Below are 16,784 nucleotides of genomic sequence, written 5' to 3' on the forward strand. Positions count from 1 at the left end.
GGCAGCCAACTGACGACGGAGAGGTAATTTTCCTTTCCTCCGGTTCAGACCCTCTGCCAACACAAAAAATCTATCAAGCAGTCCAGAAAATAAGATTTTCTCACCCCTAGCTCACTTGGACCCAAAATTTATTTTGAAGAAGCAGCAACACGAAGCACGCCGCACAACCCGACATAGCGGCCAAGTAGTCACTTCAACCGGTCTACCAAATACGCCGTTTCGGAGTCGCCGATCAAAGGTCTCAAATACTTCCGATACTTCTTACCCCAAGGCGGGTTATTTCCGACAGCCTCTTAATCCATCCAATTCAAATTATCAGGGAACGCCACCTTCATCATCCGGTGAGTCAACCGCCACACAGCTTCCGCCCCTCAAGACCGTCCCTGGGTAAACGCCTTAAGATTTCTCTTTTTGACGCTTTATACTTATGTGCTATACTGATATATATATATATCTTTCACTTTCAGAGCCAAGGCCAGACCCAGCAAGAAGGGTCGTGTAGATAAACCGTCTGACGACCATGAGATTGTTGAACCGGAGACAATCCCAGAACTGGAGGGAGCAAATGCTGACGCCACACTTGATGACCTACCACCCCAGATCATGTCTTTGCTGAACAAGTAGAAGTTGATACAACAGTTCAGGCTGATAAACTGGCAAGTCCAGTCCCAGCTGAGGATAAGCCATCGAGCCCAATTAAAGTTGCTGATATTCCGCCAACTCCAGTGAAGGCTGCTGGTGACAAGAAAGATGATGTTATCATTACTGGCGTTGGCCACACCTCCCCTGGCCATCCTGTTGCATTAGCAAAACATAGCGCCAAGGAGGAATGTTCTTCTATGGAAAAGGCAAATGGAGCACCGATTTATCAAGCTATGCCCACCTCAATGCCCAGGAACTCCATTCTGGTTTTTTAAACCGCTTGAACACAAACCATGACTACGAAGCCGGTTTAGTGAACCTGATGAAGGAGCATTATGAGGTAATTGCCTAACCTTTTCTCTCTTAAGTCCAATTGTAAGTACCAACTCTAGTAGCCCCCAAGGGCCGATTTATGATGGCAATCGAAAAACGGGACTTTGTAATTTCTCAACTCTGCATACTTATCCTCCAAGGGTCGGTTGATCCTTTAAAAATGAACCGATACTTTAGCATTGTAATCCTGTAACTTTCGCATGTGTAGTCCCCAAGGGTCGGTTTATATTTTCAAGGTGAACCAGGACTTTAACCACTATTACTTTGAGCAGATGTACATTAGCCCCCAAGTGCCAAGAATAATGCTTGCATTACACTTGGGACTCGAAATTTTTTCTATAACGAAGAGAATAGGCATTAGCCCCCAAGTGCAAAGTGCATAACTTGTTATGTGCTTGGTACTTCAAATATATACGGCCCACTGATGATATGTCTTTCCTTTATTGGCTCAGCTGAGCAAAAAGGACGCCCAAACCGCTGATCTTCAAGAGAACATTAAATCTCAGCAAGCAGAGGCTTCTAAAGCCAAGGAGGAACTAACCAATGTCTTAGCAGCCATGGAGAAGCTGAAGGAGACCTTTAAGAAGGAACGGGCAGATTGGGACACAGAGAAAGCCGCTTTAGCAAAGAGAGCCGAAGACGTAGAAGCAGCCCTTAAACCGTTGGTCGAAGAACTGGCCGGTTTAAAGAGGCAAATAAACGCTATGACCTCTGCTGTATTTGGTAAGTATCCTCATCTGATGTTTTTCAAGTCATTTTATCTTATCAGTTACCGGTTTACTGATGCTTGCAATGCCACAGGGACCTGCATTACTCATCTGGGCTCTGACATGCGGATGAAGCTGAAGGCTGCCTATACTTTGATAGAGCAGTTATATTCCTGAGCCCAACAGGCTATTTGCACTGCTGCTCATAACAGGCCTCCTCCAATGTTAATGAAAGAAACTATTGAAAAACTGTCAATGTTGCCTGCCCGGTTGGATGAACTTAAAAGATCAGCTGCAAGGTCAGGCGCACTAACTGCGCTAATCTGGGCTAAGGCATTTATTCCAGATCTTGAACCGTCCGATATTGGCAAAGGCTATCTAGCGTGAAGGAAGACAGTTCAGAGTTTAACAATGATGATCTCCGAAGGCTGAAAAGGGAAATGCGACCTTTAGCGAGCAAATTGGCGGAAGAAACGAATATGTCTCATTACCAGCCAGTTTATGATGTTGATCAGAGAAGATATCCTGCGCCAACACATGATGTAGAAGATCTTGTTCCGCCAATTCGTAAGCACACTTATGCCCCTGACATTGATCTGTCCAACCTTATAAATGAAGAAGCCGTGTTCCAAGCCTTAATTGGAATCGACTGGATAACCATTGATTTCCAGCCACTGGGTAGGGAGGCGGAAGATGCATCGACGCAAGATGATCCCCAATCTTCAAGTCGTCCTGGTGATGAATCATAAACCGGGGGATGGTTTAGCCTGTGGCAGACTACCACTCTTGCTGAAACAATTATTCTGTGTGGGCATGAAAACACCTTGTAATAGGCTAGTTCAAACACTTGTCTGCTATGCCGTCAAGCATACTTATTTGTTTGATACTGATAACTCGCCATGCTTTTGGGATCTATTATATGCATAATCCGAAGTGGCTGTATATTAACTTGTTCCTGCATACAAGAGATTGAAAGTGTCCTAGCGGTTTACCGCTGGACGGGTCATGCTGCCCAAATATATAGCCTAGTTGTAGAGCCAAGGCTATATTTAAAAACAAACCAGATATAAAGTAGATGATACATGTTACCTTGTTGGTTGACCAACGGTTGTTATAATAAGGGTGATAACACCAATCTACAGTATTGATGACTCCTTCCATGTTTGCTAGTTGACGATAAAACTGTACCGGGTTATGATAAACACCGGTTTTATCCATATAATACTGGTGACTTGTAGTCAAAACCGACCGGATCAATAAGCGTCGGATTATAGTTGATCATGTACAGACAACTTAGCGTTGTGAGCCACGCCGGGTTTTAATAAACGCCGGTTTATCAGAAAATATTTATGAATCTTATCAAAAGAGAAAAAACTTTGCAAAAAACACAAGAAGAATATGCAAGGCTCTTCATGGGCTGCCAGGCCCTAAATCGAGGCTTTTCATGGCTGCCAGGCCACTAAGTTAAACCATTTTTCAAAGCCTTTTAAGAGGGACCTCAATCTTTAACCAATCATCGTTTTAACTTTGCCAAGTTCATGGTCTATGAGATTGACTTGTCAAACGTTTGACGGGTCATACCAGGTTTACCTGGATGGAGTAGCTTACTTAAAGAGGCAGGATAACCTGGGGTTTTAGGTGAATACACCTGGCTTCCAAGCCTGGCTTGATAGCCTATTGCAAGGGTGCAGACTCTTTGTTCTTTGAGAAGCAAAGAGCCCCCAAGCAACATATGAGTTGTTCTCGGTGGGTGCCTATGTTTGAGTTGTGCTGGTGCAACACTCTCTTGGCCCCACATAATTTCCTTTTGGCCTTAAGCCTATCAAGAGTTGTAGCTATGGTGCGAATAGAACCAAGCCCCCTTGTCGGTGTCAAAACTGGCGGCTCTCGGGTAGGGGGTCCCGAACTGTGCGTCTAAGGCGGATGGTAACAGGAGGCAGGGGACACGATGTTTACCCAGGTTCGGGCCCTCTTGATGGAGGTAATACCCTACGTCCTGCTTGATTGTTCTTGATAATATGAGTAGTACAAGAGTTGATCTACCACAAGATCAGAGATGCTAAACCCTAGAAACTAGCCTATGGTATGATTGTTGTTCTTGGTACTATGGACTAAACCCTCCGGTTTATATAGACACTGGAGGGGGCTAGGGTTACACAGAGTCGGTTACAAGGAAGGAGATCTACATATCCGTATTGCCAAGCTTGCCTTCCACGCCATGGAGAGTCCCATCCGGACACGGGACGAAGTCTTCAATCTTGTATCTTCATAGTCCAACAGTCCGGCCAAAGGATATAATCCGGCTGTCCGGATACCCCCTAATACAGGACTCCCTCAGTAGCCCCCGAACCAGGCTTCAATGACGATGAGTCCGGCGTGCAGATTGTCTTCGGCATTGCAAGGCGGGTTCTTCTTCAAACTCCGAGTACCTGTTAAATAGTGTCCGGCTTCTCGTAAATGTTGCGCTTCTTGGCTTCTGCATCCAATAATGGCCATCTTCCACGTGTCAAGAGAATGTGAGGAGCCAGGGTGTTTTTACATTTTCCACCCCATCTATGTGAATGAACTGTCTATTAAAGAGATGAGGATCCTTAGATCTAAACCACACCATCCTCCCTCAGCGAGCATTCATCGGAGGGCGCCCGAAAAAATCCATCCCAACATGGCCGGCCAGCGCAGCTCCTCCTCTCGCTCCCGCAGCCCCAAGCCCGGAGATTGGGAGAAGTATTCCGTCCCGTACAGCCAATTAGTGAAGCTACAGACCCACGGATTCCTCCCTCCAGCATATATGGTCCCGCTTCGAGCCGGGCTCGCCACCTATAATGGCGGGGATCAAGCGGAGAGCTTCCCAACCCCTCTAAGGGAGAGCGGGTATGCCTTGTCCCTTATTTGTTAAGGGGACTCAGATTTCCAATCCATCCATTTCTCCGAGGGCTCCTGGAGTTCTATGGCCTCCAGTTGCACAACCTCACCCCTGCCACCATACTACACATCTCTGGTTTCGTAGCCCTTTGCGAGCTGTTTCTGGGTTGCAAAGATCATTTCACGCTGTGGAAGAAGTTGTTCTGCCTTGTGCCCCGTACACAGAGGGGATCAATATATCAAGTGGGCGGAGCTGAAGTAAGGCGCATCGCCGGGACCGGATACCTATCCGGTACCCCAAAGAAGACGTCCGAGGACTGGCCTTCAGAGTGGTTTTATCTGGAGGATGTTCCTCTCACGGATCCAATCCGGATTGGTCTTCCTGAGATCGACAATGCCCCTTTGAAGAAACGCCTAAGCTGGCGCCCACGGAGCCCACAGGAGGAAGATGATAGAGATGTAGTTTATCTGATGGGCCAGATAAAGTTGCTGGCCAAATCAGGACTGACCATAACCGAGTGTCAGGACCCCGATTCCAAGTCACATCGATCTAGTCGGTAACACTTCATATCACTTTGCGGCCTCACGCACGGTATTCCCACGGGTGTCACCTTACCATGGCCCGGGACCTTTGCGCCTTTTGGCTCACGTATATGATAGTGTCGCTAGACTCCATATGACAGGGAACCTGGGCCGACATGGCTAGTCGTGAACCCAAAGCGGCACCAAACTATGGGGACAGGCATACATGAATCACATCGAGCATGTCGGTCGGCAGCGTGTGAATCCGAGCTGTAGCACTGGGCTAACAGGACTCCGGGAACCCGGGCTGTAGCAGGCTAGGCAGGACTCCGGATGTCACCGCGTGACATTTCCCCGAAGGGAGAGACACAGGAACGAAGTGAAACACATGCCGGCCAGTCAAGTGTCCTGAGCAGTAGTGCTGGGCTAACAGGACTCCGGTGAACCGGGCTGTAGCGGACTACTATCGCTCATGGAAGCACTAGACTACATTTCCCCATAAGAGAGGCTACCAAGGATAAACAACTAGATTGTCGGATCCCACACATACCAAGCATTTCAATCATACACACAATATGCTCGATATGCGTAAATACAACATGGCATCACAACATAACTCTACAACTCAAATATTTATTCATTAGGCTCCGAGGAGCGAGATATTACAAACATGGGTCTCATGACCCAACAATCATAGCATACAAATCAAGGCACAAGCGAAAGCTTAACATGTCTGAGTATAGACATCTACAAATGAAAAAAAGCTAAGAAGCCTGACTATCTACCAGATCCTGCCGAGGGCACAAGATCGTAGCTGAGGTATCAAGCTAAACGTCGAAGTCCACGCGGAACTACTAGCGAGACTGAAGTCTCTCTGCAAAACATAAATTAAGCAAACGTGAGTACAAAGGTACTCAGCAAGACTTACATCAGAACTAGCTACATATGCATCAGTATCAACAAGGGGGGTGGAGTTTGACTGCAGCAAGCCAGCTTTGACTCAGTGGCTAACCTGAACTACGACTGCAAGCAACTCTTTTGAGGTGGCGCACACGAGTCCACATATTCACCATTCAATACACCACTATGGATCCGCTCCCATCTCCCTACGAGAAGGCCATCCATAGCACTCACACTTATCTTGCGAGTTTTAGAGTATCCACTTTCACTTGTCTATGAACTGTTATAGGCAACCCAGAAGTCCTTTACCGCGGACACGGCTATTCGAATAGATCATTTATAACCCTGCAGGGGTGTACTTCTTCACACACACTCTCGCCACTTACCACCTTGTACACGTCGTGTATCTCGGCAACCTTCAAGCGAAAGCCTAGCAAGGGAGTCGGCCACGACCTGACTAACCACACAAGTCTCTAATCCAGGTGTATCGCCTATTCGGGTTCCATCCGCGAGGAGATCCGGCCGGAGTTTCGCTCACAGCCCCGACTGATGTGTGCAGGGTTCCCGAGACACCAAACGGGCGCCCGGTACACTGTGCCACGGTGTATCTACCGCATCATAGCCCACCCCTAGGGTCAGCGCTACGCACGGCCGCCAACACATATCCTACAAACACCAGAAACTAGATGCAACTCCTGGACAGAGGACAAGGGCAGTTAATAAGTCGAGAGGGTCCATTGGTTTCGGGCCCAATGCGTGGTAGTAGCTGTTCATGGATCACAAACACAGAACTCAGTTCCTAAGAACGGTTCCAATGAGACAACCCACCATGTACTCCTACATGGCCTCTCACCGCTACCTTTACCAAATCGTGTTCACACACTTAGCTCACACACAGTAGGACATGTTCATCACTGTTCCAATTCATCCCCGATGAATCAGACCTCACACAACTCTAAGAAATAGCAGGCATGACAAAGAAGCATGAATGAGTAGGCACATCAGGGCTCAAACAACTCCTACTCATGCTAGTGGGTTTCATCTATTTACTATGGCAATGACAGGTCATGCAGAGGATAAGGGGTTCAACTACCACAGCAAGTAACAGATGAAATGTTGTTGTCCTAATGCAGTAAAAGAGAGCAGGAGCGAGAGAGTGGGATTGTATCAGAATGAACAAGGGGGTTTTGCTTGCCTGGCACTTCTGAATATAACATTGAGTCTTCATCAGTGTCAACGATCACAACGTCGGAGCAGCTTCTACCGAGAGCGGACAATTACCGGCAAACAAGAGCACAATCAATGCAATGCACAATATGATGCATGATCATGACATGACAATATGTTGTGATTTGAGCTAATGCAACTAGTAACATAAAGGTTTGGGTTGATTTGAACTCAAGGTTCAAATTCAAATTCAAACTATGAATTCCAATAGTGCATTATCATGTTTTGGACTAAACAGTGAGGTTAAGTTGTTCAAACATGCATGAAAATGGTACAGATGGATAGATTGAATTTTTCTGATAATTTTTCATATATAAATTATTTCATTTGGAGGTACGGTTGAATTTATTCGAATTTTTGAAGTCTATACTATTTTATGGAATTTCTAATTATTTTCTGATTTATTTAAATTCCAGAAAAAGCTTTACTGCGTCAGTACTACGTCAAGGTGATGTCAGCAGGTCAACTAACCGGGTCCTGGTCAAACCTGACCAGTGGGGTCCACTGGTCAGTGAGACAATGCCGTCCAGGGTCAATGACAGGTGGGTCCGGTCAACGGCCACGTCAGCAAGGTCATACTGACATGTCGGCCCAGTGGATTAGTCTAAGTTTAACAGGGAATAAAAAACCGGGGATTAATTAGGGTGTGGGGCCCTTCCGTCAGTGGCACAAGGTTAAGCTAACCGCGGGGTTAGTAGCTAAACTAACCTGCCACGTCACCTAACCAGCGTTTAACCGCCAACGCTAACAGAATGCGGCGGCGATCGCCGGCCGGCCATTTCCGGCCACGGCTGGACACACCGAGGGCACCGTAGGCAAGCTCGTGCTCTCCCGCATCCAGGGGAGGTGTCAGGAGGTCGCGGGGTGGCCTGGTTCGTCGACGGCGAGCATTTGGGCGGCGGACGGAGTTCTATGTGCAAGCGAGCGCGGCTATAGGGCGCTAGTGGCTAACCAAAGGGGTCCTCTGGACTCTTGGCATCTTCAGGAACACGACCATGCGCTCGGGCGCGTCTAATGCATGCTAGATCGATGGCGGCGATGGGGTCGCTGGCGATGAGCTCACGGATGCGGCGGGGCTACCAGCTAGAGGACGCAACCGACGACGGGAGTAGGGGAAAAGATGGGCGGCCTCACAGCGGTTGCAGCACGAGTCTCGGTGGGCTAGGGGAAGGTCGGACGATGCTGGGAAGGCGAGGCGAATCTTCGGCGGCTGAAGAAGGGGATGACGGCGATGGCGGCGTTACGGGGCGCTCCAACTGGCTTCCTTCTGTGGAGAGGCGTAGCGCGAGGTGGCGGAGCTGCTGGGCATCCTAGCTAGGCACGGGGGGCTCGGTGGCCATGGCAAGGCGAGCGGCGTCGATGACGGCTCTCTGTTCGGGCGAAGAACGAAGAGGAAGAGGGAGAAATGGCCAGGGAAGAAGGGGGGGTCAGCATGGCCTCGTCCACGTCTCCTGGGCGTGGGGTTGGGGGGAAGGAGGCATCGACACGGCGAAGCAGGAGGTGGCCGGGGCGCGCCTGCGTGCATCGGCCACGCGCGCCCGTCCCTCTGGCAAGAGGAAGACGACAGGAGGAGGTGGGCTAGGCCATGTGGCTAGGCGTGCCGACTGGGCCGGCTAGGTGGGCTGCAGGTGAGACCAGGTGAGTCCTTCTCTCTCTTTTATTTCAGTTTTCTATTTCTTTTATTCTGTTTTGAATTAGTAAAAATACTAATCCACTTTGTAAAATCCTGAAAATAATTGTGCGTAGTGTTTGGATTATTTCCAACAACCCAAAACTAGTTTCAGAGTTATTAGAGCATTTAAAATATTATATAGCATTTAAATGCCCAAATGCAAATAGAGTATGATTTAATTCAGTGACCCTATGATGTCCTAGAAATATGTGCACCATTTTTGTCAGAGGTTCTAGACCAAGGCAAAGATGATGAACATTTTTAGAAGGGCATTTCAGGTTCATTGAAAATATTTTATTTGGACCCTAGTTGAATTTCATTTGCTGCTAGGGTTTATCAGCCCCTATTTCAAAGTTAATAAAATTTAGACATGATGCATGGAGGCTAATGCAAAGGCATGCAAGGCCTGAACTGGGGCTGTGACAGCTCACCCCCACTAAACAAGAATCTTGCTGCGAGATTCAAGTGTAGGGTAAGATGAAGGGGGAACACAAACTAACATAATCTTCATGATCCAGGTTGCACTTCATAAAGGTGTTGATTCAATCACCATCTTTGTCTCGTCATCTTGCTCCGAGAACTCCATCCAACATGATGACGACAGAAAGAAAGGAAAACCCTACAGGAATCGATCTCCTCGAAGATCGAGCAATCAAGATCAGCTCATGGAGTGAGACGTAAGAACATCTCTTGAGTTGAGACATAGCACACACATCAGGAGTAATGGAAAGAGGTAAATGACAAAGGTTCAATTGGGTAGGCAACAATTCCACGCTGGAGTAAGATGGTGCATGGTTTCAAAGTAGCGAGGAGATAATTGCCATGATACCATAACGAGACATCTTAAGGAAGGTGACTCGTAGAATTATTCCCTTAAGTGGCAAAAAGAATTAATTTTGATTTGGAGATCATTGAAACTCTTTATACCAGCCTAAGGAAATTCACAACAATCGTTTGGCGGAGTAAGAAGGGATGGCATACCCAGACTAGAATGGATGATGTGGACTACCTTGTTGAAGACAACGCAAGGGATGATTTTGTTTGCGCGTGCTCTCAAGAACTTGAGCATTTCCATAATCACCAAGGTTCTACCAACATCTGTGGCAAGGATCCTGGCAGCACGACATACTACCATGATGACTAGTGATGAATGATGCGGATACAAAGGAAGATAACACCCTCTCAGACCTTCCCTTAGCGAGGCTAAGGAAACAGAATCTGGACGATCGACTGGGAGACATTTAGCACTCCACTTCTAATGTTCTCCTTGATGTGCTAGCGTAATCCATTAATAGATATGGTTTGATATCTAGAACATCAAGTAACAAGGTTGGACTTCGGAAGCTCAAGAATCCATAAGGAATAACTACGGAGGCAGATCCTGCGAGATCCTTATGGGGAGGTGACCAACTTCTTCAACCAAGCTACTACAATAATAGGCCTTCCGGCTAGGTGTGTTGGCCACGACATCCACGTTATCGGTTACAGAGAGACCAACATTATAGTTCTTGGAGTATGTTCCAACCATTATATCTGCCTGAGATTCAGATCCGATTGGTGATAGGATACTTCAGACTCAGCATGTCTGAAAAGAAAGTTTTCAACACAAGTCGATGAGATGGCGTTGCAAGATTCTCAGAAAATGAACTACGATAGTAAGCTCCAAAACATGAGCCGGTTTTGCTACAAACCTGTGAACACGCTGTCCCAGACAAGCATGACCACACAGTAGTCTTATAATAAAACACTACCGAGTCCAGATGGGGAACCATCATCGAGGATATCGATATCCTTGCGTAAGTCTAGCTCTTAAGAAGAAACTTCTTCTCCTTGAACAAATCAATCAGTGGCTTGGTGTGCTAGGGATTCATGTAGAATGAAGGTTGCAAGTCTCCAGACCACAGAATACTTCGCATGTATGCATGAATGACTTGGGATGATTCCAGAGAAAGCGAAACAAACTTTCCCAAATTCATGGCGGCAACTTGCTTCAAATGCACGTGAACTAGAGGAAGTCACTTCTTATACCAAACATATGCTTCATGAGCTAGCATGAAGAAATGCTTTCAAAGTTTCGAACACTAGCTTAATGTTCAACATGAATCGTGGATAAGATGAAAATATTGTCGATGGGCTCAACAATAGGTCATCCAGATTCCCGTGAAGATGGAATTCCATAATTATGTGAACAAGGTGATAGCATTGGTCAGACCCAAAAGATATACCGGTGTATGCTCGAGGAAACCCACGAGTAAGACAACATTATGAACATCGTTGTTTCTCATTTGATTTGATGATAGCCCATACTCGAATCAAAGTTTTGATACGACAATAGGTCCAACAACTGATCACAGGGACCAATCGATGAAGATATCATCTTTCTTCAACACACACACACACACACAAAAATATCCCTTGACACGAACTAAGTCAGACAAGCTTTTATCTTCCAACTCTCCAAGTTGTCGTTTGGCTTAACCAACTAGCTCAGGGGTATCCAACACAAATTCTTGGACAATGGGTGGTTTGGAGGAAAACCAGCATGATCACGAACTCAACGTAGCGGTCAGGTGTCAACCTGGTAATACTTCCGAGAAGATATTCGGAACATCACGAACCACCGATATGTTATTAAGCTCGAGAACAATCTTGCTTTTCAGAGCAAGATGATATGATCAAATAAGCAAGGGATTGGTAAAATCTGAAAGTGCGTTATATCGACTAGAGGGGGGGTGAATAGGCGATTTTTATGAAAGTCTTCAAAACATGGAAGTTATGAAGACAAACGATAGAAATAAACCTATTACCATGCAGCGGAAGGTAGACTACACTAGACAAGCCATAGTCAAGTATTCAATGAAGTGAAAGCACAATGACTTAATAGCAGCAATGTAGTAAGGATCAGGTAGGAAGATATTATGAAGCCATACAGAGCATGCAGTCACTCAGTGAAGACAAAAGATAGTGCAAACATACAATGACTTCACAAGGAGGAACAGTAAGTAAAGGGAAGGGAAGATGAAACCAGTGACTCATTGAAGACAATGACTTGTTGGACCAGTTCCAGTTGCTGTGACAACTGTACGTTTGGTTGGGGCGGCTAGGTATTTAAACCTTAGGACACACAATCCCGGACACCCAGTCCTGAACACGCAGCTCAGGACACCCAGTCCTCACCGTATTCCCCTTGAGCTAAGGTCACACAGACCTCGCCCAATCACTCTGGTAAGTCTTCAAGGTAGACTCCCGAACCTTCACAGACTTCGTTCACCGGCAATCCACAATGTCTCTTGGATGCTCAGCACGCGACGCCTAACCGGCTGGAGGATGCACAGTCCTCAAGTGTAATAAGTCTTCAGATCACACAGACAAGAAGACTTAAGTGATGCCCAATTCTCTCTGGCTCTGGGTGGTTATGGCTTTATCCTCACAAGGAATTCTCTCTCAAAGGCTTCGAGGGGGGTTGCTCTGAAACGACAAAAGCCGTACTCTCAATCTGAGCAGCCAACCGTTTATGGTTATGGGGGGTGGGCTATTTATAGCCACTTGGCAACCCGACCTGATTTTTCCGAAATGACCTTGGGTCACTAAGGAACTGACACGTGTTCCAACGGTTAGATTTCAAACTCACACGGCAACTTTACTTGGGCTACAAGCAAAGCTGACTTGTCCGACTCTGGACAAGATTCGCTCTCATAGTCTTCACTCGAAGACATAGGTTTTTGGTTAGGCATCACTTCAGTCAGTCTGACTGGTTCTCTTGGACCCCACTTAATAGTACGGTGGTTCCTATGACTCAACACAAAAGAAAAATAACTACGAAAGATCTAAGTCTTCGAGCTCCATAGGCTTCATGTGGTGTCTTCTCTTGTCATAGTCTTTAATGTGAATATCTTCATATACCACCTTTGACTTCGATGTCTTCATACATTTTTAGGGGTCATCTCTGGTAGGAAAACCGAATCAATGAGGGACTTCTACCTGTGTTATCCTGCAATTCTCACAAACACATTAGTCCCTTAACTAGGTTTGTCGTCAATACTCCAAAACCAACTAGGGGTGGCACTAGATGCGCTTACAATCTCCCCCCTTTTGGTGATTGATGACAAACTAGTTGAAATTTTCAACGGGGAATATAATATGTGAAATTATAAAGGATAAGGAATTGTCTTCATAAGTTGCAAGGGCTCCCCCTGAAGATGTGGATATAGGTAATTTGCTTTTGGAATGCAAATGCACATGGCAGGTTGTACTTGTGGAGATCCACTTCAACTTATGATGACAATCCACTATGCATGTGAAAGTATATGAAGATAATGACATGCATAATGAAAAATGGACGTCTGCAGAATGATCTAAGTGCGGAATTATCGTCGCACATGTAGAATTTATCATCGCAAAACAAAGTGGCTGATAAGTAGCAGACGACCATCGAGTTTAAGTGTTACAACTCAAAGAACCAAATGTAGCAAAACGAGAGTTGTAAGCACGAAGCAAAATATAAAGCACCTGCCCATATGGACCCGCTTGAAGACTATCAACCTCATATGCTTCTCCCCCTTTTGTCAGTAAGGACCAAAAAGGTTTGAAGACATAGAGAATCTACTCGTTCCCATGCGGAGTAGGTGAAGTAGCAGGGTTGTTGGTGGTGTTTGGCGGTGCTGAAGAGCTTGGAGCAGAGTTGACGCGTGCTGAAGGAGGTGGTGGTGGTGAAGTAGCATCATCTTCATCCTCGATAACTCTGGCAGTCACTGTTGCAGCAGATGAAGAGAACTCAGAGTCTTCAAGGGGTGGAGTTCCTAGCAGCACAGCTCTTCGAGGAGGTGTGGAGTCAAACTTGAATCGCTCAGTGAAGCCATCCTCTTGGAGATCATCTTCAGAACACATCATCGTTAGGCCTTTCCATGTACGGCGACAGGTTTCATGGGCAACGAAAGCATTCTTGGTGGCAAGATTGCGAATGCGATTAACTTCCACCAAGAGGCTTTTCATCTAACGCTTCAGCCAGTCATGATGCCTATCCTATTTCTGATGAAGAGCCACAAGAAGCTCTCGATCGTTGAGAACACGAGTGTGCTTCTTGGGTCTTGGAGCAGTTGTACTATCAGTGGCTTCAGTAGATGCAGGGTGTGGTGCATGTGTAGTGCCAGCCAAAGGATACACCCGAGTGACTGCTTCAACTCCTTCAATGTTATATGAGAAACTTTGATGCTCTGCATTCTGAAGGCTTAGAGGTTCCTTTGCAGGCTCGGGATAGATGGCTTCAGTAGAGATAACCACATCAGGCAGAAAAATCCTATGATTGCGAGCAGATGGCTGATATGAGATATCGGAGTGAAGTTTAATTAGCCGCATTACCCATGGGCCGTAGAACTTCAAGCCAAACAGATCAGAGCCCGATGCAGCAAGTTGGCGGATGAATAAGTCCTGTGCATTGAAGCATTTTCCATGAAGAATATAGAAGACCAAAGTATTCATTGCACCCTCAAGCCTGGCATTTGGAGAGTGCCCTTTGATGGGCCAGAGAGTTCGCCTGATGATGTGATATATGGTTCGTGGCAGATATTCAAGGTCTTCAACGAAGAACTCTGTTGGATAAGCAGCATCTTGGGGAAATGGCTTCATCATGCTGAGCATCTGACTCATATCAGGTTCCGGCCTCTTAAAGATGCTCTCAATAGCTTCACTATGCAGCTGACAGCCGTGCTCGTAGAGATCGCCAGGAGTGGGCAAACCAGTGAGCTCAATGATGTCAAATGCATTGGCTTCGTGATGAACATTTCCGGTCATCCACTCCAGGACCCAAGTCTTCGGATCTCTGCTGTACCCGCGGATGTGAAGTGTGGCATAGAATTGGAGCAGCAGCTCTTCATTCCAATGCTCTTGGTCAGTAACGAACGGCAGCAGTCCAACTTCCTTGAAGAAATCCAAAGCTTCTTCCAGACAGGGCAGACCAGCTATGGCTTCAATGTCAAGGCGCTTGTGTGGGAAGATGCGACCTTGGTTGTAAAGAATGCATGAGTAATAGCTTCGCTGAGGATAGCTCCAGAACCGATCAGATGATATCCTTTCCCTTGAGTAGGGGTTCCTGGAGCTATTGAAGAATATGTTGTCTGCCCTGAAGCCATTGATATTGAAGGAGCCAGGTGCTGATGCAGGACCTGGGAACCTTGGCAATCTTGGGATTGGTTTCTGTACCTGAGGCCTGTGCTCAACATGATAGTCGAACTGTGGACCGGTAGCAGACTCAGGAATAGAAGTGACGGGATCAGTGGCTTCGCTGTCTTTTTGTTCCGTTGGGGAGGGCTCCACATTAGCTCCATTGGTGGTTGTGGCAGCCGCAAGATTTTCATCCTCCACTTGACGAGCTGGAGGGTCGGTCACAGGCACATTCTCCTTGAGAACTGCTTCTTGTTGGGACAGGGGAGTGGGAACTTGTGGGACTTCTTCTTCCGTGGCTGATGCAGCCGGATTGTCTTCAGCAGAGACTTGAGGCCTTTCACCTTTGCGAAGCCTGCGCAACGCGGGCGACGCCTGTTGAGTTGGAGTGGGTTGGGCCTCATAGTCTTCTTCCTCTTGTGGGCGATCTGCCCATGAAGCATCCTGTGAAATTGGCGTCAGTGGACGACCAATGCTGATGAGTTTGCTATTCTGAGGAAGGACTGGACCATCTTCTACATTGTCATGTTGACCAATGTCTTCAGCAGCAATGGGATCAGCTGCTGGAAAGTCTTCAGCTTCATGAGCCTCTGTGGAAGCAGGCTCATGGATAGTCAGTTGGCGTTCATGGCGTTCAGCTTCAGGATAGACCATAGAAATGGGTTCAACTATCAAGGGCTCTGTGGGAGCTGCCCGATCTTTCTTGGTCTTCCTCTTCTTCTTGGAGGGGGCAGTTGGAGAGGCTTCATAATGTTTCCTCTTCCTAGCTTCAGCCTCAGCAGTCCTTGTCTTCTTGAGCTCTGAAGCTGTTGACCGGATTTTTGGCTTCGAGCCAGTCATTTTAGTTGGGAAGTCAATGGGAACTGCTTCCTGCCTTGGTGCGTCAGGTTCAGCCATAGCAGGCTTCTTCTTCTTCTTTGCGGCCATCCTGGGGTCGATGCCAGGACGCCCAAGGGCCTTGCTCTTCTCAGCCTCATTATAGGCTTGCACACATCTGTCAGCCAGAGTCTTCATGTGCTCACGCGAACCCTGAGCTTCTGCACGTTTCTTTACAAAGGCTTCCTTGAGCTCGTGCATCATACTCTTGAAGTTTTTCACTTCCTTCACGCTGAGCTTGGCCATATGCTTCTTGAACTGAGCCTTTTCATAGTCAATCTTTTCCTTCAGTTCAACAATGCGCTGGGAAATAGCGAGTTCTGAAGCAATGGCGCCTTGGAAGGCGACACTGAGGCCAATTGGTAGCTGCAGATCTTCAAAGCTGATGTTTGGCGTGTCAAACCACTCGTCAATGAAGTTGTGGATGATGGTCACATCAAAGAGAGGCAGATCATTGAAGATTTCTGCTTCTTCTTTGCTCTTGATGAGTTTCTCAAGAGCATCATCTGCTAGATCTTCATCACTTGACAGATCAATGTTGTCATTGCGCAGAATGGCAGCAGCAGTTAGCTCTTGTCCGGTGTGAGGCAGAGGCATCTTTACTTTCTGGGGCTTGGTGATGCGAGATAAGTCTTCGGACTGCACACTGTCTTCAGGAGGTGCAGTTGCCAGTGGCTTCGCCCTTGAGATTTTTGGTGAGGGGGCAGGCTTTGAAGCTTTAGGCTTCTTCATCTTCTTTGTCTTTGGCGCTGCAGGAGCTTCTTCTGATTCAGCGTCAGCTGCAGGCTCATTCACTGCAGTCCCTTGAACTAAGATGCGGGTGATGAGGCCTTCAAGGTTGGAGAAAGGACCGATGACATTGGGTTCTGCATCTCGTGTGCCAT

Source organism: Triticum dicoccoides, chromosome 5A, assembly GCF_002162155.2.
Source record: "Triticum dicoccoides isolate Atlit2015 ecotype Zavitan chromosome 5A, WEW_v2.0, whole genome shotgun sequence".
Classification (NCBI taxonomy): domain Eukaryota; kingdom Viridiplantae; phylum Streptophyta; class Magnoliopsida; order Poales; family Poaceae; genus Triticum; species Triticum dicoccoides.